We start from the raw sequence: 16891 nt of genomic DNA on the forward strand, positions 1-16891 counted from the left end.
GGGTACATCAAAATGAAAATTTAGTTTGGAAACAGACACACTTTGTGAATCAATATGCAATTATATCTGGCAGGGCGCAGGGCGCTGTTGTTCCGCCGGCTGCATCATCTCTCTCGCATTGGGATAATGAATGAGTCTGACACAACGGGGCTTGTGAGTCTTCCTTCCCAGAGCTCGCTGTCTGGAGGTGTAGCATCACATGGCCGAGTATCAATAGCTATTAATACACACGTCGCTCCATGCTTCACTCACTTCAGTTTCCTTGGCGGCTTAACAACTCTTCCCTGACTATACATGAGAAATATACATCGTGACTGTCTATCAACTGCAGAATTTAAAAACCCACCCAAAACTGGGAACTGTGGGGGCTGCTGCATGGGGGTCTTAACGTAGAAATGTAGAAAGATTATGCACATGTTTACATATTCTTCAGTTTAAAAATGTTTTAAAGTAGAACTGTGATTGACTATGGATGTTTAAATATGTACATATAGCAAACAGTAAATAAGTTAAAAAAACTAAACATCTTATTGACCTCTGTAGTTACAGCCGCTGTGTAGCAATTCCTCCTCAAATTTCACAATACAAACAGTCAGAATCTCAGCACTCTACTTGCCCCTCTCCTGCAGCACCTGCTCTCTGTTACATTAGAGATTAGAAGGCTTGGAGGCTGCGAACCGATTGCTGGGAGGGGGGAGCTGCACCGCCATCCTGTTAGACCGAGGGCAGAGCCATGATGCCCTGGGCTAATTCAACCCTGAAGAGGAGCAGCACAACATCCCTGAATCCCCTTTTTTTAAAAGCTGTGGGAGATTTGTATATTATTTTTTTTCCTAACCTAGAAATGGGCTTTAACAATTATTTATTTCTTGTTAAAATATGAATATGTAAATATTTGAATATCCTTAGCTTGGCCACCAACTTTCTTTAAAATAAGGAAATAAGGAGAGAGGGTGGATGCAATAGGGGCTACTGAGAGAAAATGAAAATAAAAGTGCTTTGCTGTTAATTTTATGGGAGAATTACGCCACAATAGCTGTAGCTACAGAGGTCAGTTGCTGATGTGTTTTAAAGCTCATTTACTGCTTGTTAAGAATATGCAAATATTTAAATGTTCATAGCCTGGCCACCATCTAATCTTGCATGTATTTCTTGTAACATCATTATTTGTGCTTCAGTTTCTCATTTGTATTTACCCTTTAAATATTCTTCACTTTGCAAAGTGTTGTCCCCCCCCCCCCCCCCCACACACACACACACACACAAACTCACACTCACCTCCATAGGTGGTCTATACTTATATAGAGAGCCTCCATCTTGGCTTTTGTGATCCCTACATACAAAAAGAAAAATATCTCTGGATGCATTTCGCTTAGGCCTGGTTCACACCTGGGCGTTCCTACGCGCTGTGAAACGCTCAACATGTGAAAACCAATAATTGCCTATGGGCATGGTTCCCACCTGGGCGTTTTACAGTGCGTAGGTTGATTTTAACGGTCAGACATGTGCCACTAAAGGTTACCAGTGCATTCAGGTTTGCAAGCTACTGTATTCTTCATAAAACACATGGCACCAACATGACAAGTAATTTAGAGAAATGCAAATATAATGGAAGGATAAGACAAGTTGTACATTTACCATCTGTCTACATGTTCTATATGGGGAGTTGAGGACATGCATACATTTTTTAGCAATATCTTCTGTGTCTTTACAGTTGAAGAGTAAAGCCCTAGAAAGCTGTTTTTTGTGTTTTGTTTCATCCATGCACAACATCTAGGACAGTAGAAAAAAGGACAGATAAAAGGCAGATTTGGTTCAGTGAGGTTGGAGCAGCCATGGACATGATATAACACTCGCCTGACACTGTCGTTTTTGGTGGAATCCAAATCTAATGCCTATATGATTCTGCTGGCTGACATCTGTGGGAACTGTTGATTGGGCACATTAAAAAACCATGCTCCAATTTCAATTGTTTCCTTATAAGATTAGTAGTGTCAACACCATGTGCACCCTCACATGGGAAACTCACTCTGTCCCCACTTTGCCTTTGGGACAAACTCCCTTAGAAATTGTTCAGAGTAGCTTGCGGTATGCCCAAAAGCCTGCTCCAAAGAAACAACTACAAAGGTAAGAAATATCTTTTAAAAATATATACTTTTAGGTTTGCTGTGTACATTGGGACACAACAAATATAGAGTGGAGTTTTCCAAATTTGACTGCAAAAGTGGAACAATGCTTTAAAGGCAGAGTTAGACCCTCAAGGGACAAAGGCAAGCTAATATACAACACAATCATTTATTATAATCAACATCTCTGATGAAAAGGCTGCCATTGCGGACCGGCTTCTGAAAAAGCTAGTTGCCTAGATGTCATGCTGAGCCTCTGGCTTCAATAGTTTCCGAGCCACTGCTCAGGAAGATGCATTCAGAAAGGTCACTGAAGAGTCAGATATCCATACCTGCAGGGCTGTCCCTATAATGAGGCAGGTCCCTCAGGCGGCATTTCATTGGGTGGCGTGGGGCCTTATCAACCTGTGATGTTCTGTTTGGCATCCCACCCAGCTCACCGGTGTCACTGGTTGCCAGGAGCTGGTATCCTGCCCAGCTCCTGGCAACCAGTGAGGTCAGAGAACTAGGTGGGATGCCAGACAGAGCTGGAGCCAGTGCACACCCATGCTGGAGGTACGATGCCTCACCCCCTGGTAATGTATCCTGCCAGAGAACCCATTAAAAACCACTCCACCCATACCGTACACCACCTGCACCTCTAGCGCAGGCGACGAGAAGTGTAGGGACACTCGCATACTTGTTTTGGGTCAATGACTAAAAGTGTTAAAGCAAGAGAGCCACCATACATGTCAGGCAATAAGCATTTTCAAATGGTGGGCCCTGCAAAGGCAGCCTGTATTTTTCTCTCATGACAGTTTTTCTTTAAAGTAGAATTATGAGGTGAGTGCTTTACACTCACCTCATAGTTCTAGCCGACCTGTGACAATGAGACTGTCACAGGTCGGCTCAGTAGATCGGCAGGTGAGCGAACACATACCGGCGTTCGCTCACCTCTCGATCCTGTCACGGCTCTCTGCCGTGACAGGGGAGGGGCTGGATTCCCCCCTCCCCACTCCAATCCGCCAGCGCGGACTGGCGGAATGGACGGGGGAGGGGGCGGGTACAGCTGGCACGGCCTTTAGATAGGCAGAGCCAGCTGTCAGTCACGCAGCTGGGCGGATCCCGGCACAATTGTCGGGATCCGCTTCAGCCGCGGGCATCTCAGTATACGGCGAGCTACAGCTCGCCGTATACTGAGCCTAGGGTGACGGGAGGACGCTAGTTTGTGTCCTCCCGTTACCCTAAGGAGAACTATTGGGAAAAGACTTAACCCCATAGTTCTCCTTTAAACCTATTATTTTTTAGGCCCACCTATCGGTTCTGGTGAGTTGCATGTTACCGTGCCTTTCGATCTGGCAGTCCATTCATTTAAATGTGCTGCCAATACATCATAATGGTCAAAAAAATATTCCGACATAGTTGTGTGATACTGTGTGTGACAGTATACTGCAATGCAGATACATTGGGGTGCTATTGAAAGTGAGTGGCACCACAACATACAAACATGTATGTTGCATTAACACACGTTAACATGTGCATTACTGCAATTTATAGACATGAATGGGTCCTAATTCTTTATGTATCTTGTATGTAATTTGAATGATGTCACATACAGATTTGATCATCGGTAACATTCATTCACGTCCTGGATTGTAACAGTGGCTTGACTTTGCTTGCTTCGTCACACTTGGTGAAATGTGTGTTTTTGTGATAATGTTGGGTAAGTACACAGGTTGATCTGGAGCTGTGCTGCATACTTGGAATATTTCCCTCTGTGAATATCCCAACATCTAGGACTCTGTCATTCAAATGACCTTAACCTCTCTGTTGACTGACTGAATAATGGCTTGTTCACACCGGGCATATTGCCATGCATTTTTCAGCATTTTGCAACCGAAACAAAATGTGCAGACAAAGAAAAATTGGTTGCTTTCTACAGGTCTCACCACCACTAACGTATTGTGTTGCAGAATGTCTTGCATGCAATGCAGTGTATGGTTCCTTTAAGTCTATAGAATGAACTCTCTTAAAACTGCAGCAGAACGCATGCCCAACACGTGGCAAATGCTTATCAAACGCATGTTCAACACTTTTCAAACAAATTTTAAACGCCATTGCCTTATACATTATGGTACACCCGAGCCATTATTGGCTGCAAGAATATTGTATCCTTGTTATGTGGGATAGTTTCAGACAAACACATTTAACTAATTTGTAGGGACAATACTGGTGTGTGTACGGCCACATTACACGTCATGCGCGTCAGGTTAAACTGCAGCAGATGTCGCTGGAGAGGAGCGTTAATCTCCTCTCCGTTGTGAAGGCTTTCTCCTACATCCTGAAGCATCAGCTGTTTTATATTATACTTTATTTTTACATGGCTGTCACATCTGTTTAACTTTGCCATGCCTGCCAGCTCCAAGGTGAAGACGCTTTAATCAGGAGACATTGTCAGTGATGTGTGGAGCATTCGTGATGGGAGAAATCACTTGTCAGCCAGAGCTGCCTTTCACCCACGCTACCATTCTGCCAGGATGTTTCTCTAGATAGATGCACACTGTGGTCCCTTCAGGGGTGGCATCTGAGATGGCAGATTGTCCACTCAATGGCGCCTCTCTGTGGCTGCAGGTGGATAAGGAAGTGTCTGCGCCCTTTAAATTGACACATAACATAAGAAAAATTCTGATAACCTTGGTGGATAATTATGGCGGAGTCAAACGTTTATCAGAAAATAAGAATTTGGTAGAATCGGTGAAAATATTAAATTTATTTATTATAGGTATTTATATAGCATTGACAATTTACGTAGCGTTTTACATACTGTACATGCACATCAGTCCCTCCCCTTAAGCAGCTTACAACCTATCTCACATGCATACAGCGGCGGAACTACCGCCGTAGCGACAGTCGCTATGAGGCCCGGGGCAGTGGGGGGGCCTGGTCAGCACAGCAGCAGCAAGGAAGGCTCTACATGGGGCTCCTCGAACCGGTACTATCCAGCCCGGAGCTACATGGTCTGCATCTCTGCCAGATGCAGACCGCTTAGCTGCCCCTGTCAGCTCCGGCATATTTGGCCAGAGCTCTGACAGTTCTGAGATTCGGCTCAAAGGATTTATTAGTAAGGTCTGCACCAGACCTTGCTAATCACCAGGGTTCATGCAGATGACTGCAGAGGAGGTGGAGGGTACCAGGCCCCAGCAGCATTGGCATGGTGACAGAAGGAGAGGCCGGGACCCAGCAGAGGCAGGTAAACAACTGCATGTGCAGGGAAAAGGACCCGACCAGCCCACCTGAAACCCTGCAGAGCCCACCATAGAGTGTCTTAGGTGGGTTCTGCAGGATCTCAGGTGGGTCCAGAGTCAAGTGCGTTCCTAAGCCCCAAGTCCAATGCGTTCCTAAGCCCTGAGTCCAGTGCCTTGCTAAGTCCAGAGCGTTCCTAAGTCCAGAGTCCAGTGTGTTCCTGAGTCCAGTGCCTTCCTAAGTCCAGAGCGTTCCTAAGTCCAGAGTCCAGGGTGTACCTAAGTTCTGATTCCAGTGCGTTCCTAAGTCCAGAGTCCAGGGTGTACCTAAGTCCTGATTCCAGTGTGTTCCTAAGTCCTGATTCCAGTGTGTGCCTTTCTGCATTAGAGTGTAAGCTCCTCTGTACAGAAACTTATTGTAGACTTGCTCTTGTTCTCTGTACAGCCCTGTGGTATATGTCAGCGCTATATAAATGTATAATAATAGTATGTAGGGGGACCACAAGTTCCAGCATGCCATTAGCAGGTGGGGGACCTAGCAATGTAGGCTGTATGGGGCCCCATGATTTATAACCGCGGCCTTGTGTAGAAGGCCCCATTAACACCTGTAAGTTTGGGTGTGATTAGGTATTCCTGCGTCAGGAACATGCGTTTCCCTGCAGCAGGAATCCCTAATCTGGAATTTACAAGCGGCAGCTGACACGCATTTAAGTTAATGATCAGGTGACAGCCGCTGCAGGTAAACACTTGCACTCCGCATGTAATGGTATGTGATATGATTACATGTTGTTAGGAATCAATCACTATCCCTGGAAGCATCGATCGATGCGTCCAGGGATAGTGATTGTTTTCTAACTGCATGTAATCATATTATATATAATAGTACATGCTGCGGCTCAGGCACTGTGCCACCAAATATTTGCTTGCGTTTGTAAAACCACACTTCAAGGGATTTTCAAGCACAGATTCCTTGCAGAGGAAAATGGTCCCTAAAGGGCACCTATCACTGCATCTTAGGGAAAGTGCATTCAAACTGCTGCAAGCAACAGCTCTTTGAAGCACTGCTGAACCCACTGCAGAAACTGCGCTACATATATAGGGCTTTATTGCAGACAATAGGTGGCAAAGCAAGCATAAGATGCACAGAGGAGGGCATGGGAATGAAGGGGTCCTAAATGTCAGAAATGGGGATTTGAATGTGTTTAGGAGTTTTTTTTTCACATAACACATGTACAGTGGACTTCAGTATGAGCCTGCAGAATCCAAAACCGGGATATAAGATGCACCAATGCCTACAGACATTATTATTTTATCCTGAATTTACTTGGAGAATTCAGTTTGGGCCAAAATCCTAATGTGTGGAAAATGATTCAAATCAATACTGGCGAATATCAGACAAGCAGTATTTTAAATAAAGCAAATGTATCTATAGAAGAATGGGAAATCCCAATGTTAGGAGGGCTTGATTGTGAAAATGGAGATGGTGATAATATTTTGGAAAGGAAACAGATTTTTTGACAGCGGGAATAAAGTGAATGAACAGCTGACCGATTGTTTGGCGTTGTAAAAATGTGTGCATTGCTAAGAGGGACTAGCCTGGCTCTCTTCTCGGTACAGTCGTCTCTGTATAACAGCACAGATAATCAATACACAGATCCCCTGTTAGTGAGTTCTTCTAATATCTGTTATTTGTGTGTTTATGCCATGCGTACGGGGAGTTTCCTTCATCCAACACAAGCGCAGACGCATCAGTCTTATCTATGTGATCCTGATAATCCACATTTATCTATTACATTCTCTCCTCAGTCGACAGCCAGATCAGTTGAGTCTTAGTTGACTTCGGCTGAAGAACTCTGCTAAGCTTGCTTGTAAAACGGCCTTGTGACATATCCACATAGTCATCCTGGAAGCTCCACGACCCTTTCTGCGAATATTTTACTTTTCTGAGCCTTGAACTTCTTGCCGCATGTGCAGAAATCTGATCAAGTTGTAAAAACTGGGTGTACAAGGTCAAATATCTACCCAGATTGCCAGCATGAAGGTCCCTTCATCAGATTCATTCTTTACCCTGCCCTATGATTAGAAGCAGGGGACCCCCTTCCATCTTGACTCTTGATGGGCACATGCCCTCACCTGTCCTTGTTTATTGGAGACAGTTAACTATGTTGACCCATGCTCCTCCAGTTAGAAACCAGTGCTCCAGAAGAAAGTATGTCAGTAATGGGGAAGGGGGTAGGGACTGCATTCTCTGAAACTGTGAAGGGAACTGTTAAGGGGTCTTAATGATCAGTTTATCCAGAGGAGCAAATTGATGATCACTAATGAGCCAACCAGCCATATTCACAACAACCCAGGTTGGGACATATCCATTTGCTGACAGCTAATATTCAGCCCATCCGATCATCGTAAATGCTTGACATGGAGAAGCAGGAGTTTGGACCGTGTACAACAACTACTAGGTATACAATATTAAAACGCTATTCTTTCAGCATCCACAGCACAGATTCCGGCAGCTCCCTACAGACCGGTCACCGCATCTCGTTACCGATTCCAGGTCAATTCCTTCACAAACAGAACCACTGTGTAATAATAACCATCTACCGCCACTTCCAATACTGCAATCAAGCACGAAGCAGGATGAGAACTGAGAAAGGGAATTCCTTCTGAAGAAAACACCAATCATTTCCCCGGAGATCAGGCCAATTCGAAGCTGCAAATTGTAGCTGAATAATACAAACACCATCCCGGGCATGAAAAGACAGCTGTGAATTGTTCATAATCAGATCTTCACATGTTCATTGTGTTGTCCGTGAGATGGACTAATCACAGGAGTCAAAGCTCTAAGGAGCTGCTCCATGTTTTTAATGGTTGATGTGAGGATGGGGCAGAAGCTATGAACTGACCTGCAGGGACTTGCTGAATAAAACCCTGAAAAGCAGATTGTCAAAACTGTTTTCCTCGGACAGCTATGTCAAGTTTACTGCAAGTAAAGCTACTGTTATAGAACAAATATACCAATGCCTGTGAGTTGGGAAAAGCTCGTAGGAGACCCCTGGGATAGGTATTTTGCTTCATAACAGGATCCCTTTAAATGCAATGTATATTCCGCATGGTTTACTTAATTTCAAAAGAAAACCTATTAAGTCTCAAATATGAACACTGCCACTGTTGAATTTCATTGGAATGTGCACACTTCATGTTTCTATTCTGATAGAGTTGCTTTTATTTGAGTTCTCCGTAATTTTTTGATGCAGAAAGCACCTCACATGGTCACTGGGAGCATAATTCCTGAACTTGTGCCATGTAACTTCCTCTCTCTCTTATTTTCCATATCATCAATCACGTTTAAGGCTCCAGGGCAGATTTAAATCTAAAAGATGGCTTTGAGAAGCTTCTTAGCACTGACATTAGTCTTTATGTATGTGAGGTATATGAAGAAGCCTGAAGTGTGTTTGTGTGGAAATTCCGCTTCTGCCTCACAAGCTGGGTTTCCCAGATCGCGCACAAAAGGAAGTGGAGTGGACTCAGTGGTGTATGTACCTAGAGAAAGTCATCCAGCCACAACCAGTTGCAGGGTACCATGTGGACACAAGCACAGCTAAGCAGATTGATATTCTGGCAACAGCACCTGTGTAGTGCTCACCCCCGAAGGAGCCGCTGAATGATCTGGTCTTCCATAGCCTGTCTAGGGATTATTAAAAACACATGGCTGCCCCAATAGCACTTACCACTTCCAGTGGTTACCGACAGATTGAAGTCCAGACAATAGCTCCAAGATGATTCTCTTTTATTTCTGAAACTCCAGGCAGAGAGGGAAGAGGGTCAGGTGCATCCAGCATGAAGGTAGACTCCTTGTACTTGAAATAGAGCAAAGTAACTGCTGCCACCACAGACTTGGACCTTTAAGCCGTACAGGCAATCTGTGTGGAGAACTTCTGGCAAGCAGTACTATCAAGGGTCTTGTTCAGGTTCAACTCAGACATGAGTGGCTGACCACTGGGCCTCCAGACTCAGGCCCCAGTATCCAGGCCTTGTCCATTCTGTCTCTTCAGCAGCAGGCATCCTGCCCCCAGCCACGAGGGCCCTGGGGGAGGGAAGAGACTGTTGCATCAGCCACACTCAGCATTTATTTCCTCTCCTAGCATGCATCACTGCTACTGTACTACAGTGATTGGCTGGGAGACATAAATGCACATAGCAATCCTCATTGGCTTTTCTGCTCTGTGTGGTACCACACCCAGCAACAGGCAGACACAGCTTCACAGATTGTTTTGTCATAATTGAACTGAACATAGAACATGCAGGGTGCTAGGGTGCTACACCTGCATAGGGCTTGACGTTCAAGCCTTGTTATTATTATTATTATTATTACATAGTATTTATATAGCGCCAACAGTTTACGCAGTGCTTTACAATGTAAGGAAGACATTACAATTACAATACAATTCAAGACAGGATGGTAAGGAGGGCCCTGCCCCTGAGGGCTTACAATCTGAAAGAGGAGGGTGAAATGATACATGAGATAGGAGGCTGAGCGGTCTGGGAGGAGAGACACCGGCCGCTCACAGCGCTCTCTCCTCCCGCATGCTGTCACTTTCTCTCCTCCCCGCTGGGACACATAGCAGCGCCCAGCGGGGAGGAAAGAAAGCACGGATTCACCACAGCGATGTATCTGCAGGAAAATTACACTTTCAGCATTTAGCCAAAAGTGCCATTTTCCAAAATTCTGCATTGTGCCACCGTATTATACAATGCAGAATACCATGCACAATACACTACAATGCAGGATACCATGCACAATACAATGCAGAACACCAGCAGTTACAGAGGAACACCAAATCCCAGCAATAATACATTTAGCAGCCTGTATAATGTACTATTGCTGGGATTTGTTGTTCCTCTATAACTGGTCAGTGGTATTCTCCATTGCGCTGTATAATGTATTATTGCTGGGATTTGTAGTTCCTCTATACAGGTGAAACTCAAATAATTAGAATATCGTGTAAAGTTCATTTATTTCACTAATGCGACTTAAAAGGTGAAACTAATATATGAGATAGACTCATTACATGCAAAGCAAGATAATTCAAGCCGTGATTTGTCATAATTGTGATGATTATGGCTTACAGCTCATGAAAACCCCAAGAACCCAAAATCCACAACCTCAAAAAAGTAGATTATTACATGCAATCAATAAAACAAGCATTGTACATAGAACAATATCGGACCTCTGAAAAGTACAAGCATGCATATGTACTCAGTACTTGGTTTGGGCCCCTTTTGCAGCACTTGCTGCAATTACTTTTGCACGATATTCTAATTATTCGAGTTTCACCTGTAACTGGTCAGTGGTATTCTGCATTGCACAGTATAATCATTATACAGCGCAATGGAGAATACCACCAGCTATAGAGGACTACAAATCCCAGCAATAATAAATTATACAGCGCAATGCAGAATAACGCCAGCTAGCAGATTTTGCATTCTATATTGTTTGGGAACAATGGAATACAATGCAGAATCCCCCTTCATCTTTTATGTAATAATGTATACAAGACACATTTGTGAACTGTCACCACATGACATGACAGCACTTCCATTAACTTCACATAATTTGCGCACATGACAAGTAGACCGCACCCGCTCTCTCCCTGGCCATGTGAACACCTATACGTGCCAAGAATTTTAATATAATTTTTTTATTAGTTGAATTAATCAGTCAGCGATGATAAGGACTCGGTGGACATTTGTACAATCAATAGCAATCACATAATTAGTCGCCGTACGGTCACGGCAGAAGATCTGCTCATTCCTAATTAGATTCTCCGGACAATGTCTATTTAAATGTATGAGGTCTGAGCTCCTCTGTCTAATTAGAGACATCTGTATGTAATACTAGAAAAGATTAGAACCACTGGGGACCAGCAATGAAATGTTCCTATGAGTAAGGCCGCACCGAAACAAGGGGAGGAACATGAAACTCTTGTGGAGGGAACCAGGAGGTCAAGACGGGTGCCACCAGTGTGGTGAAGTACACTAGCAGTCTGAATAGCAGGAAGAAGACAAGGCAGTGACACAGCTGCAGAACTGAATATTCTGAAACATTTCTACACCCCTCACATAGCACAGTTGAGTTGGAAAACCACATGAGTATGTGTGGAGGTAATCAATATCTCTGTACACTTACACCTTACTTGAAAAAAATATATCTAAGGCTAAGTCGACTTTAGCAAATTGTAACTATCATCCTTAAAACATCAACATTTGCTGGTTGATATTTGGGTTAGGACCTTTGCGGCACACACCTGCCCTAATCAGGAAAGGTTAAGTAGACTGCTAGACTTTAGAAAAACAGGGCTTGTAAATATGTTTAAAAGGTCATGTATATGGTATATTCTATGTCATTCATTTATTTTTATGCAAAAAAGTGAATGGGGAGGAGCTGCTGGCAAGGGGAGAATATGGGGACGTCCTTTACACAGACACTGTCACATTGCCTTAGATGGGCAAAATGACAAGTTATTTTTAAGTGGGGAGGTGTGAATGACTGTATTAAAATACAGAGCTCCCTCTTGTGGCTAATCTACTACATTTAAAGTGGAACTTTAGTGGTGAAAAGAAAACTTGGAGGTAGGAGACTTGCTGCAGAAGGACTTCGACTCAGCCGATCCAACATCTGGATCGGTTGAGCTGAAGCTCCGGCAGCTCACTCGCTGCCGTTCGCCCCTATTCACATTCATATAGGGGCCGAACGGCAGTGAGTGAATAGCCGAATGCTGCAGAGCGGCATTCTACTTGGTGCCTCCGAGGTACCGAGCAGAATAGCAAATACTGAAAAAAGTTGAAAAAATATTTTTAAAAATGTATATAAATATTACATTGAAAAATAAAGATAATAAAAAACAATTGGGTGGAGCTAACAGTGACGGCTAGCTCCGCCCAACTGTTTCCTATTGGCCAGCACCTGCTAGAGTCTTCTAGCAGGTGCCGGCCAATGAATAACAACCGCCCAGTTGTTATTGTTTAATGGCAGATCAGCACCCCCAGGTCATTTGGGGACGCTGATCTGTCATTATAACTGGGTGGGCAGCGGTTCGCCTCGGGTGCCACTTCGGCTCAGTGGTGCCAAAGCATATGCCTTCGGCCAGGCTGAACCACTCGGCCGCCTTCGGCTGCTGTACGGGCTATGGTGAATAGCCCGTACAGCAGGACTTCGGTTTGACTGAAGGCTGGGTGAAGATGTTGGAGTCCGGAACCGAGCTCATAGACCTCACATTGCTGCAGGTGAGATATGATTAGGGGAGCAAGCGTCTAAGAATGTGAAAGGCACATAAAAAATTAATTAAAACAAAAAGCTGCAATACGAATTCAAAATATGTGCCAACTGAAAATACATTGAGGGGAATTTGCTAAGACTGGAGCAGACATAATCTGGAGCAAATATGCATGGCAAACAATCAGCTTCTAGCTTTCATTTTCAAAGCATAAAGAAGGACATGTACAAAATTTACTCTTGCAGTGGGGCTACCCTGCACTGCAAAGGTTAAGTGCTCCTTGTGGTCTAGGGTCTAAAATAAAAAAGATGTACTCACCCGATCCTCTGTACTCTCTCCCTCCGCTCTGGCTGTGGAATGTCCCTCAGTGTCCTCACATCCAATACAAGTGAATGGATGTGATGACATCATGGATCCATAGACTGCTGGAGCCCGGGGGAGAAGAGGCTTTGGTCACTGGCCTAGTAGCCAGGCAGGACCGAGAATCGGGTAAGTACATCTTTGTTATTTTAGACCCTAGCCCAAAACAAGCACTTAACCCTTGCAGTGCGGGGCTAGCCACACTGCAAGGGTTAATATTGTACATGCCTGGAGTTCTTTAACTGAACAAGCTGAAGGTAGAATTTGGTTGATTACTATGCAAAGCTGCTCCAGATTTTGTTTACTCCAATTTCAGTAAATTCCCTCCATTGCACTTTGCCTTTTAGCTCTGAATTTAGTTTTTTTTTTATAGAGTCAACATTTATTACCACCTGAAGTTTTCTGCGGGATTTTGTTTATTTCCTGGCTTCCTCTGTATTTATAGGTGTACATTGTTGTCACTCTTTAATTAGGATTGGAGACAGAATATTTCCACCCCTGCCATATTGAGAAAGGTACCACCATCTGCTATACACAGAAGCAAAACAAAGATATTTGACAAAGAATGACGACTAAAACCAGAAATTTGTTATTGGCAATGTGGTACATGCCAAGTGCAAACAGATGTGCTCTATTTAAGACACAATTAGAAAATGCATATCATTTACAATAACTACTGCAGACTTTTAAAAGTTTATGTCATTGCTGCCAGGGAAAGGTTTGGGGTGAAGCGGGCTGATTTCTGCTGATAATATCTCATTCTGGCTTTAAGTAAATTTACAGTCTTTATATTTATGTTTTTAGATGTGCATGCAAGTTCATTAGCTTAGGGGAAACGATAATGTTTTCTGTAGCAATCAGCCTTGAGCCTTTATCGTCTGCAAGTCATTACTCACCACGTCAGCTCAGGTCTCTGTAGTGCACACTTGCACTAATCAGGAAAGCTTAAGTATACTGCTGGACATACAGCCTATGCTTGATCAACAGTTAAGTTTGTCTGCTCATACAACTGAATTGAGTTCTGTCTGTTGATTCCCTGGATTATTCCTGCCAATTGACTGGACTGCATCTTTACTAGCTAGCGTTTTCTTATCTTGATCATCAGCCTGTTAGCACTGCTATTGTCAGTTTATTTGCAACCCACCTGTCTAGAACCTAGATTTTGTTAAGGATTGGTTTTCTTGGGCCTGGTCTGACCATCAGCCTGCAGACCCTTTTACTGTCTGCTGTTTGTTCTGAACAGCTGTCTAAAGACTTGCTCTAGCATCTTCCTTGCATGTGAGTTGGTAGTCACCTCTGGTGACACAGTGGGTTCAGTGAACTCCATGAAAGTTTGATCCAGCACAGACTGAATGTCCAGCAGTCTACTTAAGCTGGTCTGATTATAGTAGATGCTGCCACAGAGTCCTAAGCAGTGCTGAGTAATAACCAGCAGACAGTGAAGTCTCAAGGCTGATTGTAAAGCTGCGCATACACTTTGAAACACTCCGATATTCGTAAGGTTGATGGGCAGCGTACTACCGCAAATACTGTACAATCGATCGACTTTTGACTAAACAGCATGCTGGAAAACTTCGGTCGATCGTACAATTTTCGCAAGGTTGGTGGCGTTTCTGTACGTCAAAATTCGTACAATTTACACTGCTCATGCGCAGACGAAAATAAGTGCGGTCTATTAACGCAATTCGCCCAGGTGCTTTATTTTCATTACTGCTGATTCAACCTTGCGATAATCGGGGCAGGATGGGGCCGCCGTACGAAAATTGTACAACGGTTCGATCATCGGACGAAAAGTTTTGTCCGATGATCGCAAGGTGTATGGGCAGCTTTGCATTAGGAGGTCAAATGTATTTTTCTTTATAAGATTTAATGACAATTTATATTTTTTTACATATATTTACCAATGAAGGGAACAGGTACAGGAGAAGTGTTTTCTTTCAGACTGCCTTCCTCTAATTGAAACTGCATATTTGCCCATTTGAACAAAACCGGAAGTAGGGAGGAGGGAAAAAGGAGTTCATGTTACAGACTAAAGATTTTTTTTTTCCGTTTAGACCAGAGCTTTGCCTTAATATTCATTTTTTTTACCAAAACATTTTAATACATATATAAATGTTCACCTCTTTTATCTTCCAAAGAAACCACAAAGCTGTTATTTTCCAGCTGCATTTCTCTGTCCATGGTATCCAATCTGCTGCAGTTCCGTGATGAGGGGGTTCCTTGGTGCTGTTAGCCGCTGTGAAAGTCCCACAGCAGTCTCTCTGACATCACCTCCCAGCATGTCACTTAGGATGCTGCCGGATCTTTGCAGTACAGAAGGAACAGTCCCAGTTCTGGGCACAGTGCCACCTTCAATCTCTCATGACAAGCTACTTCCAGCCAACACTCTACCATGTTAAGGGAACACATCATCTTTCTCCACTTTTATGATAAATTGTGCATTATATGACAGTGTGGTCATACATCCCCATCTGTTCTGTGCACAAGATTAAAGTGCCTTTTTTTTTTTTTTATATTGTGCCAAGTAGAAACTATTGTGGTTTTTTTGACAGCCATTTTGTGTGTGGGTTACCGTGGTTACCTCAAGAGCCTTACAGAACAGAATATAGTTAATTCCAATGCTCCTCCTCCACGTTGGTGAATACATTAAAAAGAATGAAATATTCTGTTAAATTGTCATTGCTGTCTGTGTCCCTGTTTGGGAGGTTTTCCTTCACTTCCTGTTGTCACCGTGACAAAGGTGAACTAAGGAAGTGCAGGGTAATCACCCCATTAGTGACACTGGTATCAATAACAACCTGAAAAATAGGTTGTGACTGGGGGTCCACTTTAATATTGAACACTCAGAAAAGCATTCATGTTTGCAGTGCCATCCTCACAGGTTAATGGGTTCATTTTTCTGAAATGTATTTTATCGCAGCAGCAGTTCAGCAATTATAGTGATTTCAGTTGCCTCATTCAGAATTAGAGAACATGTCTATAATAAATATCATCATGAACTGATAAAACTAGTGACAAGGAATACTAATCACTTTTTGTAGCAATTACTACCAGTCTATATATACATTAATTATTCATTGCTACTAGTGGTTGCCTAAATCACTGTGTATCCAGATAGTGCCGGGCCCTCTGTGCATCTGGCCCTATAGCACGTGTAAGTTTGTTATGGCTCTTGCCCCATATAGATCCTACAGGCTACAACACAGTATTGTTGTGGAAAAATAAAAGTATAAAAGCAACTGAATGGATTCACCCTGGATCTGCTGGTTTTGCCCCTTATCGTACAATAGCTCCCAATACAGGGCACGTGGAAAAATGCTGCATGTTTGATCCAGTTCTCATCATCTACAATGCTGTCTGGGCTTTGTTTTGTTTGATGAATGGTCTGCATTTAAATGAAAAAATACAATAATAATAAATATGAATATTATTTATATAAAAAATATATTTTTCTTTAACAGAACCTACTGTGCCTAATGGTTCTCCGAGAATTATGGCAAGTGTCAAGCTTTGACAAGCTCAGTAACTACGTTGTGGGACAGTTTTCAAGAGAACCTGTCACTTCTGCTCAGAGGAGCAAGGCATTTAGTGAACCAGCATCTAATCTGTCAATTTACTGGTGGTATCATCGAATCACTGAGCACAAAGACATGATGCTGAAAAATCAAGGTACAGAACATGGCAGTGTTTGCCATTTTGGTGTATATGCAAAGGTTGAAGCTGACTGGTTACGAAATATCTTTTGTGCTAATTATGTCCTATAGAGCTGTATGAGTCAGTGTACACGGACTTCACAAATGGATGTTTTCAATAGCTTAACGTTTTATCAGTGGGGTCAGCTTAAAAATAATGCATGCCTGATATATTATGGAGCTTTATGTTATATGGAACATAAAAATCAATGGCTTTT

Source organism: Nanorana parkeri, unplaced genomic scaffold, assembly GCF_000935625.1.
Source record: "Nanorana parkeri isolate BGI_ZX_2015 unplaced genomic scaffold, ASM93562v1 scaffold455, whole genome shotgun sequence".
Lineage (NCBI taxonomy): Eukaryota > Metazoa > Chordata > Amphibia > Anura > Dicroglossidae > Nanorana > Nanorana parkeri.